General features: G+C 44.1%; 4 non-coding genes across 4 annotated transcripts; all 4 read right to left on the bottom strand.

Annotated features, from left to right (window-relative positions):
* Nucleotides 1–2066: 2066 nt before the first annotated feature.
* On the bottom strand, nt 2067–2148 carry trnas-gcu (transfer RNA serine (anticodon GCU)). Its single transcript has one exon. It is a non-coding gene; the product is annotated as a tRNA-Ser (tRNA).
* A 711-nt stretch (nt 2149–2859) lies between these two features.
* On the bottom strand, nt 2860–2933 carry trnat-ugu (transfer RNA threonine (anticodon UGU)). Its single transcript has one exon. It is a non-coding gene; the product is annotated as a tRNA-Thr (tRNA).
* A 7918-nt stretch (nt 2934–10851) lies between these two features.
* On the bottom strand, nt 10852–10922 carry trnag-ccc (transfer RNA glycine (anticodon CCC)). Its single transcript has one exon. It is a non-coding gene; the product is annotated as a tRNA-Gly (tRNA).
* Nucleotides 10923–16635: 5713 nt separating this feature from the next.
* On the bottom strand, nt 16636–16721 carry trnak-uuu (transfer RNA lysine (anticodon UUU)). The gene is given in 2 exon segments: nt 16636–16671; nt 16685–16721. It is a non-coding gene; the product is annotated as a tRNA-Lys (tRNA).
* Between the last annotated feature and the right edge of the window lie 439 nt (nt 16722–17160).

The following is a 17160-nucleotide window of genomic DNA, read 5'->3' as shown; positions in this document are numbered from 1 at the left end:
GCCAGGTCTGGAAATCCGGGATGGGAAAAGGCTGTCGGTTCTTCGTCCAATTGTTGGATTTCGACGGGATGAGTTTTGCTATTTTCCGTCTCCGTTTTCGGAAAATATAAACCCAGATGGGATTTCCCCTCCTCGGGTCCCGTCACCTCCGGGTAATGGGAATGAACCCGATCTATCACTCGGTCTAAATATCTGTATTCTCATTGGTTAACAATAAAATTACGGGGTTACGGTTATTTTCAGGACACATTTTAGAAATTAACACATAACAGACTTATTCGAAAACTAGAAGCACGTGGGATTAAAGGGCCGGTGGTAACGTGGGCAAGTAATTGGCTCAGTGATAGGAGGCAGAGATTAGTGGTGAACGCATGTTTTTCTGACTGGTGAGAAATATGCAGTGGAATCCCCCAGTGGTCGGTATTAGGACTATTGCTTTTCTTGTTATATATAAATGATTTGGATGTGGGAAAAGGGAGTACAATTTCGAAGTTTGCGGATGATACAAAACTTGGCAACGTAGTAAATAATGAGCAAGATAATAGCAGACTTCAGGAGGACATGGACAGACTGATGAAATGGGCGGTCACTTGACAGATTTAACGCCGATCAGTGTGAAGTGATGCATTTTTGGCAGAAGAACATGGAGAGGCAGTATAATCTAAATGGAACAATTTATGGGGGGTTCCAAGAGCAGAGGGACCTGGTGGTTTATATTCATAAAACAGGGCAAGTTGATAAGGCGGTTAAGAAAGCGTATGAGATACGTGGCTTTGCAGACAGGGCCATTGAATACAAAAAAAAGGAAATCATACTAATCCTTACAAATCAGTGGTTAGGCCTCAGCTGGAGTGTATTGTACAGTTCTGGGCACCACACTTTAGGATGAAAAGGCATTGAAGAGGATTCAGAACAGGTTGACCTGGATGATACCAGTGATGAGGGACTTCAGTTATGTGGAGAGATTGGAGAAGCTGGGATTGTTCTCCTTACAGCAGAGATGGTTAACGGGAGACCTAATAGAGATATTCAAAATAATGAGGGGTTTTGAAAGAGCAAGTCGGGAGAAACTGTTTCCTCTGGCAAGTGGGTCGGTAAACAGAGGTCATAGATTTAAAATAATTGGCAAAAGAACTAGAGGGGAATTGAGGAGAATTTTTTTCACACAGAGGGTTGTTAAGATCAGGAACGCACTTCCTGAAATGGTGGTGGAAGCAGATTCCATGGGATCACTCAAGAGGCAATTGGACATAATTGAAGAGGACTAATTTGCAAGGTTATGGGGAATAATCTCGGGTGTGGGTCTAATTTGGAAAGGTCTTCGAAAAAGCCGGCACTGGCACGACGGCCGAATGGCCTCCTTCTGTGCTGTAAGATTCTATGATTCTTTCATTCTATGATTACCTTCTGAATCATTGCAATTGAAGCTATTCATTGTTGAGCAACCAAGAAAATTATAACCGTGATATTCGGCTTCTCCATTCCCTTATGAATATCGCAGATTATAATGTCCAGGCGGGGGTGGGTCTGAATGGGGGATAGAGTGCGGAGCTTGGAATGGATGCCCAGCAGAATGAACTTGGTCTCATCAGTTTTTGATATTTTTCCCACCAGTTGCCCGAAACAGGCGGTGAACCTTCTTCTCGAGAGAGGATCGTCATTTCAGTTCAGAAGGAAAAAGGTATCAAGAAAATCGGGTACAACGCACACAGAATGATCCGGGAATTACAGCACACCCCTTTTAAACAGACACAGATACGAAATAATCCGGGACTTCCAGGACGTCCCTTTTAAACAGACACAGACACGGAATGATCCGGACATAAATCATAATTATGGTACATAAATTTCTCTTATGTTGATCATAAGATTTACTCTTTTTACAATGACACCAATGTACAATCTGATACTTCGCGACTTTACAATCTCAACACCTTCTTGGAAGGAACTGTTGCTTATTTCAGCAAACAATGCAAACCCCTCCGTCTGCCGTTTCGAGAAGGATGGGACTTCAACCAGACCAACTGGGTGGACTGAATGAGAGAAACAAAACTTAAACACAATGACGACGAGGATGGGATTCGAACCCACGCGTGCACAGTACAATGGATTAGCAGTCCATCGCCTTAACCTCTCGGCCACCTCGTCGCATGCGAAGATACGCGAAAGCCCCTTTATTCAAAATGAAAATACTGAAACAAAAACTGCAAATGTGTTTTTCCTCAGCAGGTCTTGAAACATGGAGACAGAGCTAACGTTTCAGGTCGATGACCATCACATGAAACTCCAACTCACTCAACTTGCGCCTTGTCGATGGTTGAACGGCTTCAGGGAATTAGAAGGTGAGTCACTTGGCGCAGAATATCCAGCCTTTGACCTGCACTTATACAACAGTACAACTTTCGCAGTCCACCAATCCTTCGGCATATCACCTGTAACCAGGGAGGATTGGAAAACTATGGTCAGAGCCTCCGTTAATTCCTTCCTTGCTTCTGTTAACAGCCTGGGATATATTTAATCGGGGTCTGAAGATTCAGGTTGAGTGATTTGAGGACTTAATTTTCCTCTTTGCAAAGATTTTCACCGCAGGTCAAGATCAAAAGTCTCGGTCCAAATTAGGACTACTTCCGCGTGTGAACCTCAAATCGTGAATTCCACCCTGACCCCAGAAACAAGAACGTGTCTTTCAGTTAACCCGTTGCAGACACATTCTATGAGAGGTCTGACTGAACAATGAAAGGGCGTTTTCGAAGAGTCAATTTGATATCCGTTTCCTCCTCAAACCTGAACAAATCCCAATTCCAAAGTGTCATTTTGTCGCTTCATTCCACAAATTAGTTAAAAGTAACTAGTTATGCAAGGCACTGCTGGGAGTTGAGCCCAGGATCTCCTGTTTACAAGACAGATGCTTTAACCAACTAAGCCACAGCGCCCATTCATAACAACTGATCCCCACTCCTCTCACTAATATCTATCAGCGATCCGTCACTGTCTGTTTGGGGTTCAGACCGTTTCATCTTTGTCTGTTTCGCTTGTCCGTTCACCTGTGCATCCCGATGCTGCCTGCATATCTCGTTGCGTTCATCTTTGTGTGTCCATCAATGCGTTGATATACGGATGAGTATGTGTACTTATGTTTGTTACATTAAATAAATTACCAGTTTAGACAATTCTCGCTCTGAAAGTGAAGAACTATTGAGACGAACTTTACAGCAAAGTATTGTTTATTGCGGTGCTGAAAACTAAAAACCGTAAGAGGTCCAAACAGGGAAAAGGAGAAAATCCTGTTGGAAAATGAGGACAACAGTCAAGATTTTTACCAGTATATTAAGTGAAAGAAGGGAGGCTTAGAGTAATGTGGGCCGCTTAAAGACAGATGGAGGTGATATTGTAATTGAAAATCATGAAATGTAGAGTTGCTAAATATTTACTTTGCTTCGTTCTTCACAGAAATAAATGAGGATAACATATCAGAGATATGAGGAAAACTGTAAATAAATTAAGGGGATTCAGTATAAGTACAATAATGGCAATGGAGAAAATAATTAGATTAAAGATAGACAAATCTCCAGGACCAGATATTGACCATCCCAGGGGACTGAGAGGACTAGGTGAGGAAATTGTACATGCTTTAGTCATGATCGTTCAAACTCTCTTGATTCAGGAATTGTTCCTTTGATGGAAACAATTTCAATGTCACTCCATTATTTGGGATGGATAGCAGAGATGATGTTGGAAATTATAGTCCCATTAGTCTGACATCCGTTGCGGGGAAGTTGCCAGTATCCGTTATCAGGGAAAGAAAGATTGAGCACTTGGATAAACATGAATTGATCAGAGAGAGCCAGCATGGATTTGTAAAGGGTAATTCAAGTCTAACAAAACTAGTTGAACTTTATGAAGATGTAACTAACGTGGTAGATGATGGAGTGTCCATGGTTGTTATATGATATTGAATTCCAGAGGTATTCGATAAGGTACCAAATAAGAGACTGTTAACGACAATGACGGTGCGTAGAATTTAAGGCACCCTAATGAAATTGGTAGGGAGTTGGTTAGAAGGTGGGAGACAGAGACCCGGCATATAAATGATGTAGACAAAGGAATAGAGAGCCGTATATCCACGTGTGTCGCTGACACCAAGATAGGTGTCACAGTGAGTCGTGTAGATGGAAGCATAAAGTTGCCAATGGAAACTGATAGATTAAGTGAGTTGGCAAAACTGTGGCAGATGGAGTAACATAGAATTACAGAGAATGTACATCACGGAAACAGGCAATTCGGCCCAACTAGACACTGCCGGTGTTCATGCTGCAAACACGCCTCCGCCAACCCCTCTTCATCTAACCCTATGAGCAAACCCTTATATTCCTTTCTCCCCCATTTGTTTTTCTAGCTTCGCTGTAAACGAATCCATGCTATTCGCCTAAACTACTCTTTGTGGGAGCGAATTGCACATTCTAAATACTCTCTGGGTAAATGTGTTCCTCTTGAATGTCATGTTGAATTAAATAGTGACTACCTTATATTCATTGCCCCAATGATTTGGAGTCCCCACCTCCACAAATGCAAACACCTTATCTACATCTAACCTATCAAACCCTTGCATAATCTTAAAGTCATGTATCAGGTCACCCCTCAGCCTTCTCTTTTCTATACAGAAGAGTTCCAGTCTGTTCAACCTTTCAATATGGAGAAGTGTGAGTTCATCTACTTTGGACTGAAGCAAGATAGATCAGAGTATTCTCTAAATGGTGATAAGCTAGGAACTGTGGAGGAGCAGAGAGGTTTAGGGGTCCAAGTACAGAAATCGCTCAAAGCCAATGGAATGGTAGAAAAATTAATTTAAATGTCTCATGGCATGTTGGCCTTTATCTCAAGGAAGCTGGTATTCAAGGGGGCGGGGGGGGGGGGGGAGAAGGTTACAGATAGAAATCTCTGCTGAGACCCCATTTAAAGTACTGCATTCAGCTCTGGGCACCACACATCAGGAAGGAAATATTGGCCTTGGAGTGGGTTCAGCGCCGAATGACCAGAGTGATACCGGGGCTAAAATGGTTAAATTATGAAGACAGGTTATGCGGAGGTCGGTCCTCATTTTTCTCTTATGGATCCGGCCCCGTCCGTTTACTGTGGACGGGAGCGCGTCTGATGCTAAGTCAGTCAGAATCGGATGCAAATCACATAACAGGCACAGCGGCTCTGGAACTGGCGACTGGTTTTACATTGAGTCTGTTTTATGGGATAGGCTGTGCATTGTTTGTATAATAATAATAAGTTGGATACAATGAAGGTTTTCTTCAGTTATTTCCCATTTCCACCCTCACCAGTTTTATATAGTAACAGGTAACAATGTTTAAGGGATGTGATGTCCAGTGTTGGTGGAATCAGTGTAATTTAACTTGATACATTGACGAATCTCTTGTCTATCCCACGCTCTTACCTCAGGTTTAGATCCTCACCTAGTTTAAAACCAGTCACTCACTGATATAAATAAACCAGTAACAACCCCGAAACCTCAGCGGGTATATTTGTTCCGATACTAAGTGACGGTCCCAATTTCCACTGAAATTCTCGATCAGCAAATAGTAGAGGCTGTTTTCGGTTTGACAAACTGTGAAACCGATTGTTTTAAAAGCCGGGAAGAGGGAAAAAATGGTGATTGCTATAAAGTGTTATATATTAACTCTTTCTGTTTCCGATTTACTATTTATCTTTGTGTGTTGCTGACAGGAGCGGCTATAACGGAGCCCGGTTACTGGGTAACGAGCTGCACTGAATCATTGTCCTGTGTTACAGACCGGCTCGTTAGACCTGTTCATTTCGTCTCATCTCATTGTCAGCAAACAGGAAATTACTGAAGTTAAGGCTGGTGAATAACAGCTCGAAATATCAATCCTCTCCACCATTGGGGACTGAGTCTTCCGAAAAACAGGGATTTTCACTCGTGCAAATTTCATCCACATTTTCTGCTCTTCATTTCTCTGATCTGTTTGATGCGGCTTTCCCTTCAATTCACGACTTACAGGAAAAACCCGATTTTATAGTCGATTTTCGGGTCAAGAGGTATGGTGAGATTTCAAATAATTGAAATCGACCCTTATTAACCCCAATATCGTCACCTACACGTTTGACGAATGCAAAGCGGCTTCACTCACGGTTTTGCTGCACAACTCGTTCAAAGATACTGTCGGTAATTCGAGGGTCTTTGAAGTGATGACACGAACATCACAGTTCGCGCTGCCGTTTTTTTCAAGACGCTTCAGATTCATGTGGAATGATTACGGTCTGGCGGTTAAATCCGTTCCCTTTTCACAAATCCCCCTTTGAACCTGTATCCTTCAGTATTTTTGATAACCGATACTAAATCGGTTTGCCCTGTACTGTACATTACTTTTAAAATATTACAGATAAGCAGAGCACTTGAGCTGTCACGGCTGTGACTTTGACTTTTCTCCCTCTCCTCCAGATCGCCTGGACAACTGTCACTAACCACAATCTTCTGTTACACTTCTCCATCAGAAAGTTCCGAGCCTCGGTTTTCACATGAAATAACTCCCATCTCTTCAATCAACGACAGCTCGGAGAGAGTTTCTCAGTTTCATTTCACACTTTATCCAAATCCTCCTTCAAGTGCCATCAAAAATTGTCCTTTCGTTAATAATAATATAAATAAAAGTTCTTATCTTCTGGGGTTTTGTTTCAGATTCCACGACCTTTAAAGTTCACTGCGGACATTTATCGAAGCGCATCTTGATTGGAGGCTTCTTGGAGAAATCGGAGAAAGATCACAAAGCGATAATTGGGAGACGGAAAATGAAGCTGTTTGACGGGAGCACAGATGTTACCGATTGTGCGCTGCTCTTGTGGCGCAAACGGTCAGCGTGCTGTACTCTTGTTATGCTCCAAAAATGCCCAGGTTGTGAGTTTTAGCCTCACCTGGAACAGTGGAACATTTTAACCGGAGTTCAAGGTTCAACTGATATGTTCCATAACGCATCTACTTCTTAGTGTTCCCACGTGGGCACTTGGGTTCCTCTGGTCTACCGTCTTGCAATAGCAGGTGTGAGTTTACTTGTTTATAGGGGGAGAGGGGGCGATTAGCGGCAGCTGATATGGCAAAGGGGCCGGTACCAGATCTTTAAATCTAAAGAACCAAACAAACAATTCTTCCTTTCGTTTAGCGGATATTCATCGGTTGGAAGTTTCGTGTGGGGAAAATTTGGAAGGGAAATCTGCTGCCTGGTGTCACTGTATAACGGGTGAAATTATTCAGTTTACAGATGTTGATACGCTGAAAGGTCGAGAGGCCTTTTCCAACTCCCGTGTGGGACAAGTTCAGCTTTTGAGCCATTGGGTAAAGTGTTATTTTAATTGGTGCTAACGAATGACAAGACATTTGGCACAAACAAACAGAATTGTAACCTCACGAGTTCACTGTCCATGTTTCTTAAATCATGTTCAACAGAAACAAGGATTCTCCTCAACACGTCACTGAGAATTTTCAAAAAGGGATCCTCATCATGGTTCGACGTCAACGAGGGATAATTCATAGTACAGGAATCTGCATAGTGGAAACTTTTCTAATCGCGAGTCCGGGTAGCTCAATCGGAAGAACATCGGACTTTTAAAACCGATAATGATCTGAAGGTTCAAAGTCTGGTTCAGGCTGTAAATTTTGAAACAGCTGGCAAGTTCTGTCTTTGCAGCGGAGCAACAACTGCGGGACAGACGATGCTGCGATGTGCTGTCAAAGCTTCGGTGGTATCTTATTTCCCAGGGATGGACAGAAATGCGCTTTCTTCGGCGGCATTCGCTGCTTTCCGCCAGCAACGTGTGATTGGAGAGAGCGGGGCCGGACAGGCGGCCTGAATGTTATCGCTGTCATGGCCTCACTCAATCCGGGAGCTGGGGAACATCGAAATCGAAAAACTGATGGATGCAGTGCTGTTTAGAACTGCAGTTATTAACCGAGGCAGCGCTGCAGGATTCTTTAATGATCTCTCACAAATCAACGGAAAACTGTCGCAATTTGCAGCTTTGAGAGGGGCTTTCTGCACCGTCAAGGCAGGAAACGGGAGTGAGGAAGAGACACTGTCGGTAACTCTGCAATGCTTGAGTTTGTGTAGAACTGTGCAGAGGTTCGATGAGGTGCTGTATTTTATTCATATTTAACTACAGAGTGAATTCTTGCTTTATTTATATTTATTAAATGTTAGTGGATAACGTTTTCAAAATATTTCCGCTCGGTTTCGAACCAGGGTTATTTAGTGTGTTAGACGAACGTGATAATTAATACACAACGAAAAGTCAACTGTGTAAATGCATATCGGCTTAACTCAGGAGATACGTGCCGTCTGCAAATGCTCTCAGTGCGAGAGCCGGGTCAGATTCCCGTTCAGGGAATTAACTTTTACATAATAGTTTATTGTATTAATTTAGCAAAAATCATTAAACTCTGCAAAAAGATGAATACTCGTTTTAATCGCCATTATTCAACCAGCAACATTCTGTTTCAGACTGAAGGAAATCCTAACATTTTTTTTATTCATTCATGGGATGTGGGCGTCGGTGGAAAGGCCAGCACTGATTGCCCAATCCTAATTGCCCTTGAGAAGATGGAGGTGATCCGCCTTCTTGAACCGCTGCTCTCCGTGTGGTGAAGGTTCTCCCACAGTGCTGCGAGGTCGGGAGTTCCAGGATTTTGACCCAGCGACGATGAAGGAACGGCGATATGTTTCCAAGTAACGATGATGTGTGATTTGAAGGGGGGCGTGCAGGTTGTGGTGTTCATATGCGCCTTCAGCACTTATCCTTCCAGGTGGGAGAGGTCGCGGGTTTGGGAAGTGCATCTTGTGGATGGTACACACTGCAGCCACGGTGCGCTGGTGGTGAAGGGAGTGAATGTTTAGGGTGGTGGATGAGGTGCCAATCAAATGGGCTGCTTTTTCCTGGGTTGTGTCGAGCCTCTTGAGTGTTGTTGGAGCTGCACTCATCCAGGCAAGTGGAGAGTATTCCCTCACACTCCTGACTTATGCCTTGTAGATGTTAGAAAGGTTTTGGGGAGTCACGAGTCTCCAGTGCAATCACACCTTTCCTGTAATGTGATGACCACAACTGCACGCAGTACTCAAGTTGTGGCCTAACTAATGTTATATACAGTTCCAGCGTAACCTCACTGCTGTTACAGTCTATGCCTCGGCTAATTAAGGAAAGTATCCTGCATGCCTTTTAACCACCTTATCTACCTGTCCATCTACCTTCAGGGATCTGTGGATATGCACTCCAAGATCCCTCTGTTCATCTACACCTCTCAGTATCCTCCCAAGCAAGGTAGTTTCAGAGCAACTAATTGTGAAACGTCTTACTTGATCATACAGGTCGTCCAGACATAACCATTTGGTAAAGGGAGACGAATATTGGTGATTGGAAATAGTTAGTGTGCAAGTTGATATTGCTGTACACCTGAATAGAAAACGAGATGGGATGGACAGAAGCGGTCTGAAAGATGGCTGATCGGCTGTGGGAGACAGCGGACATTTATACTGGCTGCAAGACGTCAGCTGCAGTGGTTTGTTGTTCTCGGGGTATGATTCTCACTTTGGGGATTTTATTGATTAATGATACGAATGATGCCGGGTTCGAATCCACGACGACCCTTACAACCACAAGGCTTTTTGTGAAAAGTCACCAATTGGATTCTGATACCTTTTCAGTGTTGCTGTTGGTCGAATTGAATTATATCCAGAGCAATTTTAAGATCCAGAGGAGAGAGTACGGAACTTTCCAAGGCGAAACACATGTGAAGTAAATAAATGTCTCAAGCTGATGAGGAGATTGAAGCTCGATGTGAATTTACCTTCAGGCGGCCTCATTGATATTAGATGACAGGATAGAAAGCCACATATCCAAATTAGCCGATAACACCAAGATGGGCAGCATTGTACGCAGTGCAGATGGAAGAACAATATTACAGAGAGACATTAATATAATAAATGAATGGGCAAAACTGTGACAAATGGATTTCAATTTAGTCCAGTGTGAGGTCATCCACTTTGGACCGAAAGATAATATTTCAGAATACTTTCTAAATGATGAAATGCTGGAAACTGGTCCAAAGGGACTTCGGGGTGCAGCTACATAGTCATTAGAATGTCATGGACAGGTGCAGAAAATAATCAAAAAGGTTAATGTAATGCTGGCCTTTATATTTAGAGGAATAGAATACTAGAGAATAGAGATTATGCTACAGCTATTCAAAGCTCTGGTTAGATCACACCTGGAGTACTGTGTTCAGTTCTGGGCACCGCACCTGAGGGAGGATATATTGGCTGTGGAGGGAGTGCAGTGTAGATTTACTAGAATGATACCTGGACTCCAAGGGTTAAATTCCAACGAGAGATTACACAAACTAGGGTTGTTTACCCTGGAATTTGGGAGGTTAAGGGCTGATTTTATCGAAGTTTTCAAGATATTAAGGGAATTGTTGGGGTCGATAGAGAGAAACTATTTCTGCTCGTTGGGTGCCTGGGACGAGGGGACAAAGCATCAATATTAGAGTCAGCAATTGCAGGAGTGAAGTTGGGAAACACTTCCACAAGAAAAGGGAGGTAGAAGTTTGGAACTCTCTGTGGCAAACAGCAGTTGATGCGAGCTTAATTGTTAATTTTAAACCTGAGTTTGACAGGTTTTTGTGAACCAAAGGAATTAAGGTATATGATGCTCAGGCGGTTTTCTGGATGTTGGTCACAGATCAGCCATAATCTCATTGAATTGCGGAACAGTCTCGAGGGGCAAAATGGCCGTTGCCAGTTCCCAAGTTGCTCATTGGTGCAGAAAACAAAGCGATCCTGCATTGGCCGGGAATCGAACCCGAGTCCCTCGCGTGGGAAGCGAGAATTCTACCACTGAACCATCAATGCTGGTACATCTATTAACTGCAAATGTCCACTTCCGTCTCTTCGCTCTCATCGTGAATGAAAGTAGCAATTTGAGTAAAGTTTACTTCCGGTCGAGTGTGTAATGTGACGATACCGAGACAGACGATAATGTCGTTTCAGCGCAGTTCATTCTGTAAAGTGTTACTTGATATTACAAGTCGTACATTCAAAACGAATTTGATAAAGAGAGACTAATATTGTTGATATGAAATAATTGGTGTAGAACCTGATATTGCTCTACATCGTACATGGTCCAAGAAAGCGAGATTGGATGGACAGAGCGTTCTGAAAGGATGGCGGATCGGGTATATGGGAGCGGAATTTTACCCTGGCTGAACGTCTCCGTTGCCTTTGGGTCTGATTCTCGCTCAGGGAGTTTCACTGGTTCAAACCGGATGAACCCCGTTGTGTCCCCATTTTTAATCAAAATCACCAATTGGTTTCTCACATCTTTTCAGCGGTGCAGAAGGCAGGTTTGACTTATCTCCAGCAGAGCATGTTTGAGCACCAGAGGACAGAATGCAGAGTGTTTGTCCACGTAACACACAGAGACGAAATGAAGATAATCTTTCAAGAAGTTTTACAGATTGAAGCCGGCACGTGAATTTATCACAATTCAGGCGATCTCATGTGTGCAGAATGAAAAGATAAAGGATGCTGCATTGGCCTGGAACCAAACCCCTGGTTTCCCACCGGCAGACGAGGGTTCCACCACTGAATCGCTAATGCACACACAGCTGCAGGTTTCACGTGTAGCGTTGGATATATGTCTTGAATACGCAGTCTGCAAAGCTCCTGTGCAGCCTGTTTTTACAGCCGCGCGGTACCTGTGGGTTAACTGAGCGAATGAGGCAAGGCATGGACTTCAAAATTCACTGGGCGTTCGAAACCAACTCACACTCATAGTGCGAAATGCTCAAATAAATAACAGCTGTAATGACCAGGCAGTGCTTCTCTCAGAGATAAAGAGATAATCCAGCCAAATGTTTGCTTATAAGATTTCACGATATGGGGTTTAATTTAAGCTGCACCTTAAATTCAGCTTCATCACCGAATGTGGAGATTTATACTATTATTTTCTTTGCGTGCTTCTCTATCTCTGTCTGCATTTCTTCTCTCTCTCTGTGTTTTCCCCTGATGGACTTATCAGGCTTCCTTGAACGGCAGGTCTGGGTGGAATATGGCTGACGGATCTTCAGTCAAATGTTGTATTTCGACGGGATGATCTTTGCGATTTTCCGTCTCCGTTTTCGGAAAATATAAACCCAGATGTGATTTCCCCTCCTCACGTCCCGTCACCTGCGGGTAATGGGAATGAACCTGATCTATCACTCGGTCTTAATATCTGTATTCTCATTGCTCAAGAATAAGATAACGGGGTTACAGCTATTCTCAGGTCACATTTTAGAAATTAATACACAACAGATTTATTCGAAAACTAGACGCACGCGGGGTTAAACGACCAGTGGTAATGCGGGCACGTAATTGGCTAAGGGATAGGATGCAGAGAGTAGTGGTTAACGGATGTTTTTCTGACTGGAGCGAAACATGCAGTGAGATCCCACAGGGGTCGGTACTAGGACTATTGCTTTTCTTGTTATATATAAATGACTTGGATGTGGGAATAGGGAGTACAGTTTCGAAGTTTGCGGATATTACAAAACTTGACAAAATAGTAAGTAGTGAGGAAGATAGTCGCAGACTTCAGGAGGACATGGACAGAATGGTGAAATGAGCAGTCCCGAGACAGATTTAATGCAGATCAGTGTGAAGTGATGCACTTTTGGAAGAAGAACATGGAGAGGCAGTATAATCTAAATGGAACAATTTATAGGGGGGTTGGGGCGGGGTTGTGAAAGAGCAGAGGAACCTGGGGGTGCATATTCAAAAACACGGCAAGTTGATAAGGCGGATTAGAAAGCATAAGGGATACTTTGCTTTGTAAATAGGGGCAGTGAATACAAAAAAAGGAAATCATATTAATCCTTACAAATCAGTGGTTAGGCCTCAGCTGGAGTATATTGTACGGTTCTGGGCACCACACTTTTGGATGAAAAGGCATTGAAGGGGATTCAGAGCAGGTTGACCTGGATGATACCATCCCACGTACTCCCCGCGTGGGAGACTTCTACTGCCTCCTAAAGATACACAAAGCCAACACACCCGGACGTCCTATCGTATCATGCAATGGAACCCTGTGTGAGAACCTCTCTGCATACGTCGAGGGCATCCTGAAACCCATTGTACAGGGAACCCCCAGCTTCTGTCGCGACACTACAGACTTCCTACAAAAACTCAGCACCCACGGACCAGTTGAACCAGGAACACTTCTCACCACGATGGACGTCTCGGCACTCTACACCAGTATCCCCCACGATGACGGCATCGCTGCAACAGCCTCAGTACTCAACACCAACAACAGCCAATCTCCAGACGCCATCCTACAACTCATCCGCTTCATCCTGGATCACAATGTCTTCACCTTCAATAACCAGTTCTTTACCCAAACACACGGAACAGCCATGGGGACCAAATTCGCACCCCAATACGCCAACATTTTCATGCACAAGTTCGAGCAGGACTTCTTCACTGCACAGGACCTCCAACCAACACTATACACCAGATACATCGACGACATTTTCTTTCTATGGACCCACGGTGAGGAATCACTGAAGAGACTACACGATAACATCAACAAGTTCCATCCCACCATCAAACTCACCATGGACTACTCCTCAGAATCGGTTTCTTTCTTGGACACGCAAATCTCCATCAAAGACGGGCACCTCAGCACCTCACTCTACCGCAAGCCCACGGACAACCTCACGATGCTCCACTTTTCCAGCTTCCACCCTAACCACGTCAAAGAGGCCATCCCCTATGGAAAGGCCCTACGAATACACAGGATCTGCTCAGACGAGGAGGAACGCGATGGACACCTACAGACGCTGAAAGACGCCCTCGTAAGAACGGGATATGACGCTCGACTTGTCGATCGACAGTTCCGACGGGCCACAGCGAAGAATCGCATAGACCTCCTCAGAAGACTAACACGGGACGCAACCAACAGAGTACCCTTCGTCGTCCAGTACTTCCCTGGAGCGGAGAAACTACACCATGTTCTCCGCAGCCTTCAACATGTCATCGATGACGACGAACACCTCGCTAAGGCCATCCCCACGCCTCCACTGCTCGCCTTTAAACAGCCACCCAACCTCAAACAGACCATCGTTCGCAGCAAATTACCCAGCTTTCAGGAGAACAGCGTCCACGACACCACACAACCCTGCCACGGAAACCTCTGCAAGACATGCCAGATCATCGACACAGATACCACCATCACACGAGAGGACAACACCCACCAGGTACATGGTTCATACTCCTGTGACTCGGCCAACGTTGTCTACCTCATACGTTGCAGGAAAGGATGCCCCAGAGCATGGTACATTGGCGAGACCATGCAGACGCTGCGACAACGGATGAACGGACACCGCGCAACAATCGCCAAACAGGAGGGTTCCCTCCCAGTCGGGGAACACTTCAGCAGTCATGGACATTCAGCCACCGACCTTCGGGTAAGCGTACTCCAAGGCGGCCTTCGAGACACACGACAACGCAAAATCGTCGAGCAGAAATTGATAGCCAAGTTCCGCACCCATGAGGACGGCCTCAACCGGGATCTTGGGTTCATGTCACGCTACACGTTACCCCACCAGCGAACAAATGTTATCTGTTTTTAATATAATGGGTCATTTGCTGGCTTTCTATGCCTTCCGGATGTTTCTGCCTCTCTCTGTTTTTTTTCCTGTTTGTTTTTTTGTTGAATGTGTATTCGGGGGTTCTGCAGGTGACACCTCTCTGTCTGAACACGGTGATTGCCTTGGCAACGGGCAGTTGCAGGGGCATTCTGCAAACACCATGTACTGTTCTATATGTATAAATGCGTAGGCTTCAAGGAGCTCCTGAACATTTACCTGAGGAAGGAGGAAGTCTCCGAAAGCTTGTGAATTTAAAATAAAATTGCTGGACTAAAGCAATTAAGATTAGTAATGAAAAAGTACTGGAGGAATTAATGGGACTAAAAGCTGACAAATTCATTGGCCCTGGTGGCCTACATCCAGGGTTTTAAAAGAGGTGGCTGCAGAGATAGTGGATGCATTGGTTTTATCTTCCAGAGTTCCCATGATTCTGGAAAGGTCCCCATGGATTGGAAGGTACCAAAAGTAACCCCGCTATTCAAGAAAGGAGGGAGAGAGGAAGCAGGGAACTACAAGCCATTTAGCCTGACAATAGGAGGAGGGAAAATGTTAGAATCTATTACTAGGGACTTGATAACAGGACACTTAGATAATCATAACATGATTAGGCACATGCAACACGGTTTTGTGAAAGGGAAATCGTGTTTGACAACTCTGTTAGAGGTTATGAGGGTGCAGATAGCAGGGTAGATAAGGGAGAACCAGTCGATATAGAATATTTGGATTTTCAAAAGGCATTCGATAAGGTGCCACACAAAAGTTTGTGAGACAAGATTAGGGCTCATGGGATAGGGGGTAATATATTAACATAGATTGTGGATTTGTTGATGTACATAAAATAGAAAGTCGGAATAAACAGGTCATTTTCGGGTTGGCAGGTTGTAACTAGTGGGGTGCCGTGAATATCAGTGCTTGGGCCTCAGATATTTACAATCGATATTAATGACTGAGATGAGGGGACCGAGTGTAATGTATCCAAGTTTGCTGACGATACAAAACTAGGTGGGAAAGTAAGCTGTGAGGAGGACGCAAAGAGGATGCAAAGTGATACAGACAGGTTAAGTGAGTGGGCGAGAAGTTGGCAGATGAATTATAACGTGGGGAAATGTGAGGTTATTCACTTTGGTCGGAAGAATATAAAAGCAGAATATCTTTCTAAAGGTGAGAGACTGCGAAATGTTGGTATTCAGAGGGATTTGTGTGCTCTTGCACACGGATCACAGAAAGTTAACATGCAGATGCAGCAAGCAATTAGAAAAGCAAATGGTATGTTGCCCTTTATTGCGAGGTGGTTGGAGAACAAAGATAAGGAAGCCTTGCTGTAATTATATAGGGTTTGGTAAGACCACATCTGGAGTACTGTGTACAGTTTTGATCTCCTTACCCGCGGAACGATACACTTGCCTTAGAGTGGATGCAACAAAGGTTCACTCGATTGATTCCTGGGATGAGAGGTTTGTCTTGTGAGGAGAGATTGAGTAGAATGGAACTATATTCTCTGCAGTTTTCAATGATCAGGTGATCTCATTGAAACATATAAAATCCTTAGAGGGCTTGACAGGGTAGATGCTGGGATGCTGTTTCCCCTTGCTGGAGAGTCTAGAGCTAATGGTGTTAATCTCAAGATAAGGGGCCGGCCATTCAGTACAGAGATGAGGAATAATTTCTTCACTGAGAAGGTTGTGAACTATTGGAATTCTCTACCCCAGAGGGCTGTGGATGCTGAGCCATTGAATAGATTCAAAACTGAGATAGATAGAATGCTGGACACGAAGGAAATCAAGGGATATGGGGACAGGTCGGGAAAGCGAAGTTGAGGTCGAAAATCAGCGATAACCTTATCAAATTGGCGAAGCAGGCTCGAGGGACTGGATGGCCAACTCTTGCTCCTTTCGCTTATTTTGGTCCGTTGGAAAAGCAGAACTTTTAAAAGTTTTCGCCTGAACAGGGACTTGAACCCTGGGCCCTCAGATCACTACCTGCTCTTAAAAGTCTGATGCTCTACCGACTGAGCTATCCAGGCTCGCTGTTGGATTAGTTTCCATCATACAGATTCATGGTCGGACTCTGAATTATCCCTGTCGATGTCGAATTCGGGGGAGTGTCCCTTTTATCGAATTTTCAGCAACGTGTTGAGGAGAATCCTTGTTTCTGTTGAATATGATGAAAGAAACATGGACAGGGAACTCGTGATTTTGCAATTCTTCTTGTTTGTACAAAATGTCTTGTCATTCGTTAGCAGCAATTAAAAAAAATACTTTACCCAATGGCTCCAAAGCTGAACTTGTTCAACACGGGAGCTGGAAAACGCCTCTCGATCTTTCAGCCGATCAACAATTGAAAGCGGAATAATTTCACCCGTTGCACCGTGACACCAGGCAGCAGATTTGCCTCCCGAATTTTCCCTACACGACACTTCAAACCGATCAATACCTGCTTCACTGAAAGAAGAATTGTGTGTT

The sequence above is a fragment of the Heptranchias perlo genome, chromosome 20, assembly GCF_035084215.1.
Source record: "Heptranchias perlo isolate sHepPer1 chromosome 20, sHepPer1.hap1, whole genome shotgun sequence".
Taxonomy (NCBI): Eukaryota; Metazoa; Chordata; class Chondrichthyes; order Hexanchiformes; family Hexanchidae; genus Heptranchias; species Heptranchias perlo.
The sequence above is the reverse complement of the archived record's forward strand: the minus strand, read 5'-3'. Positions and strand labels throughout refer to the sequence as shown.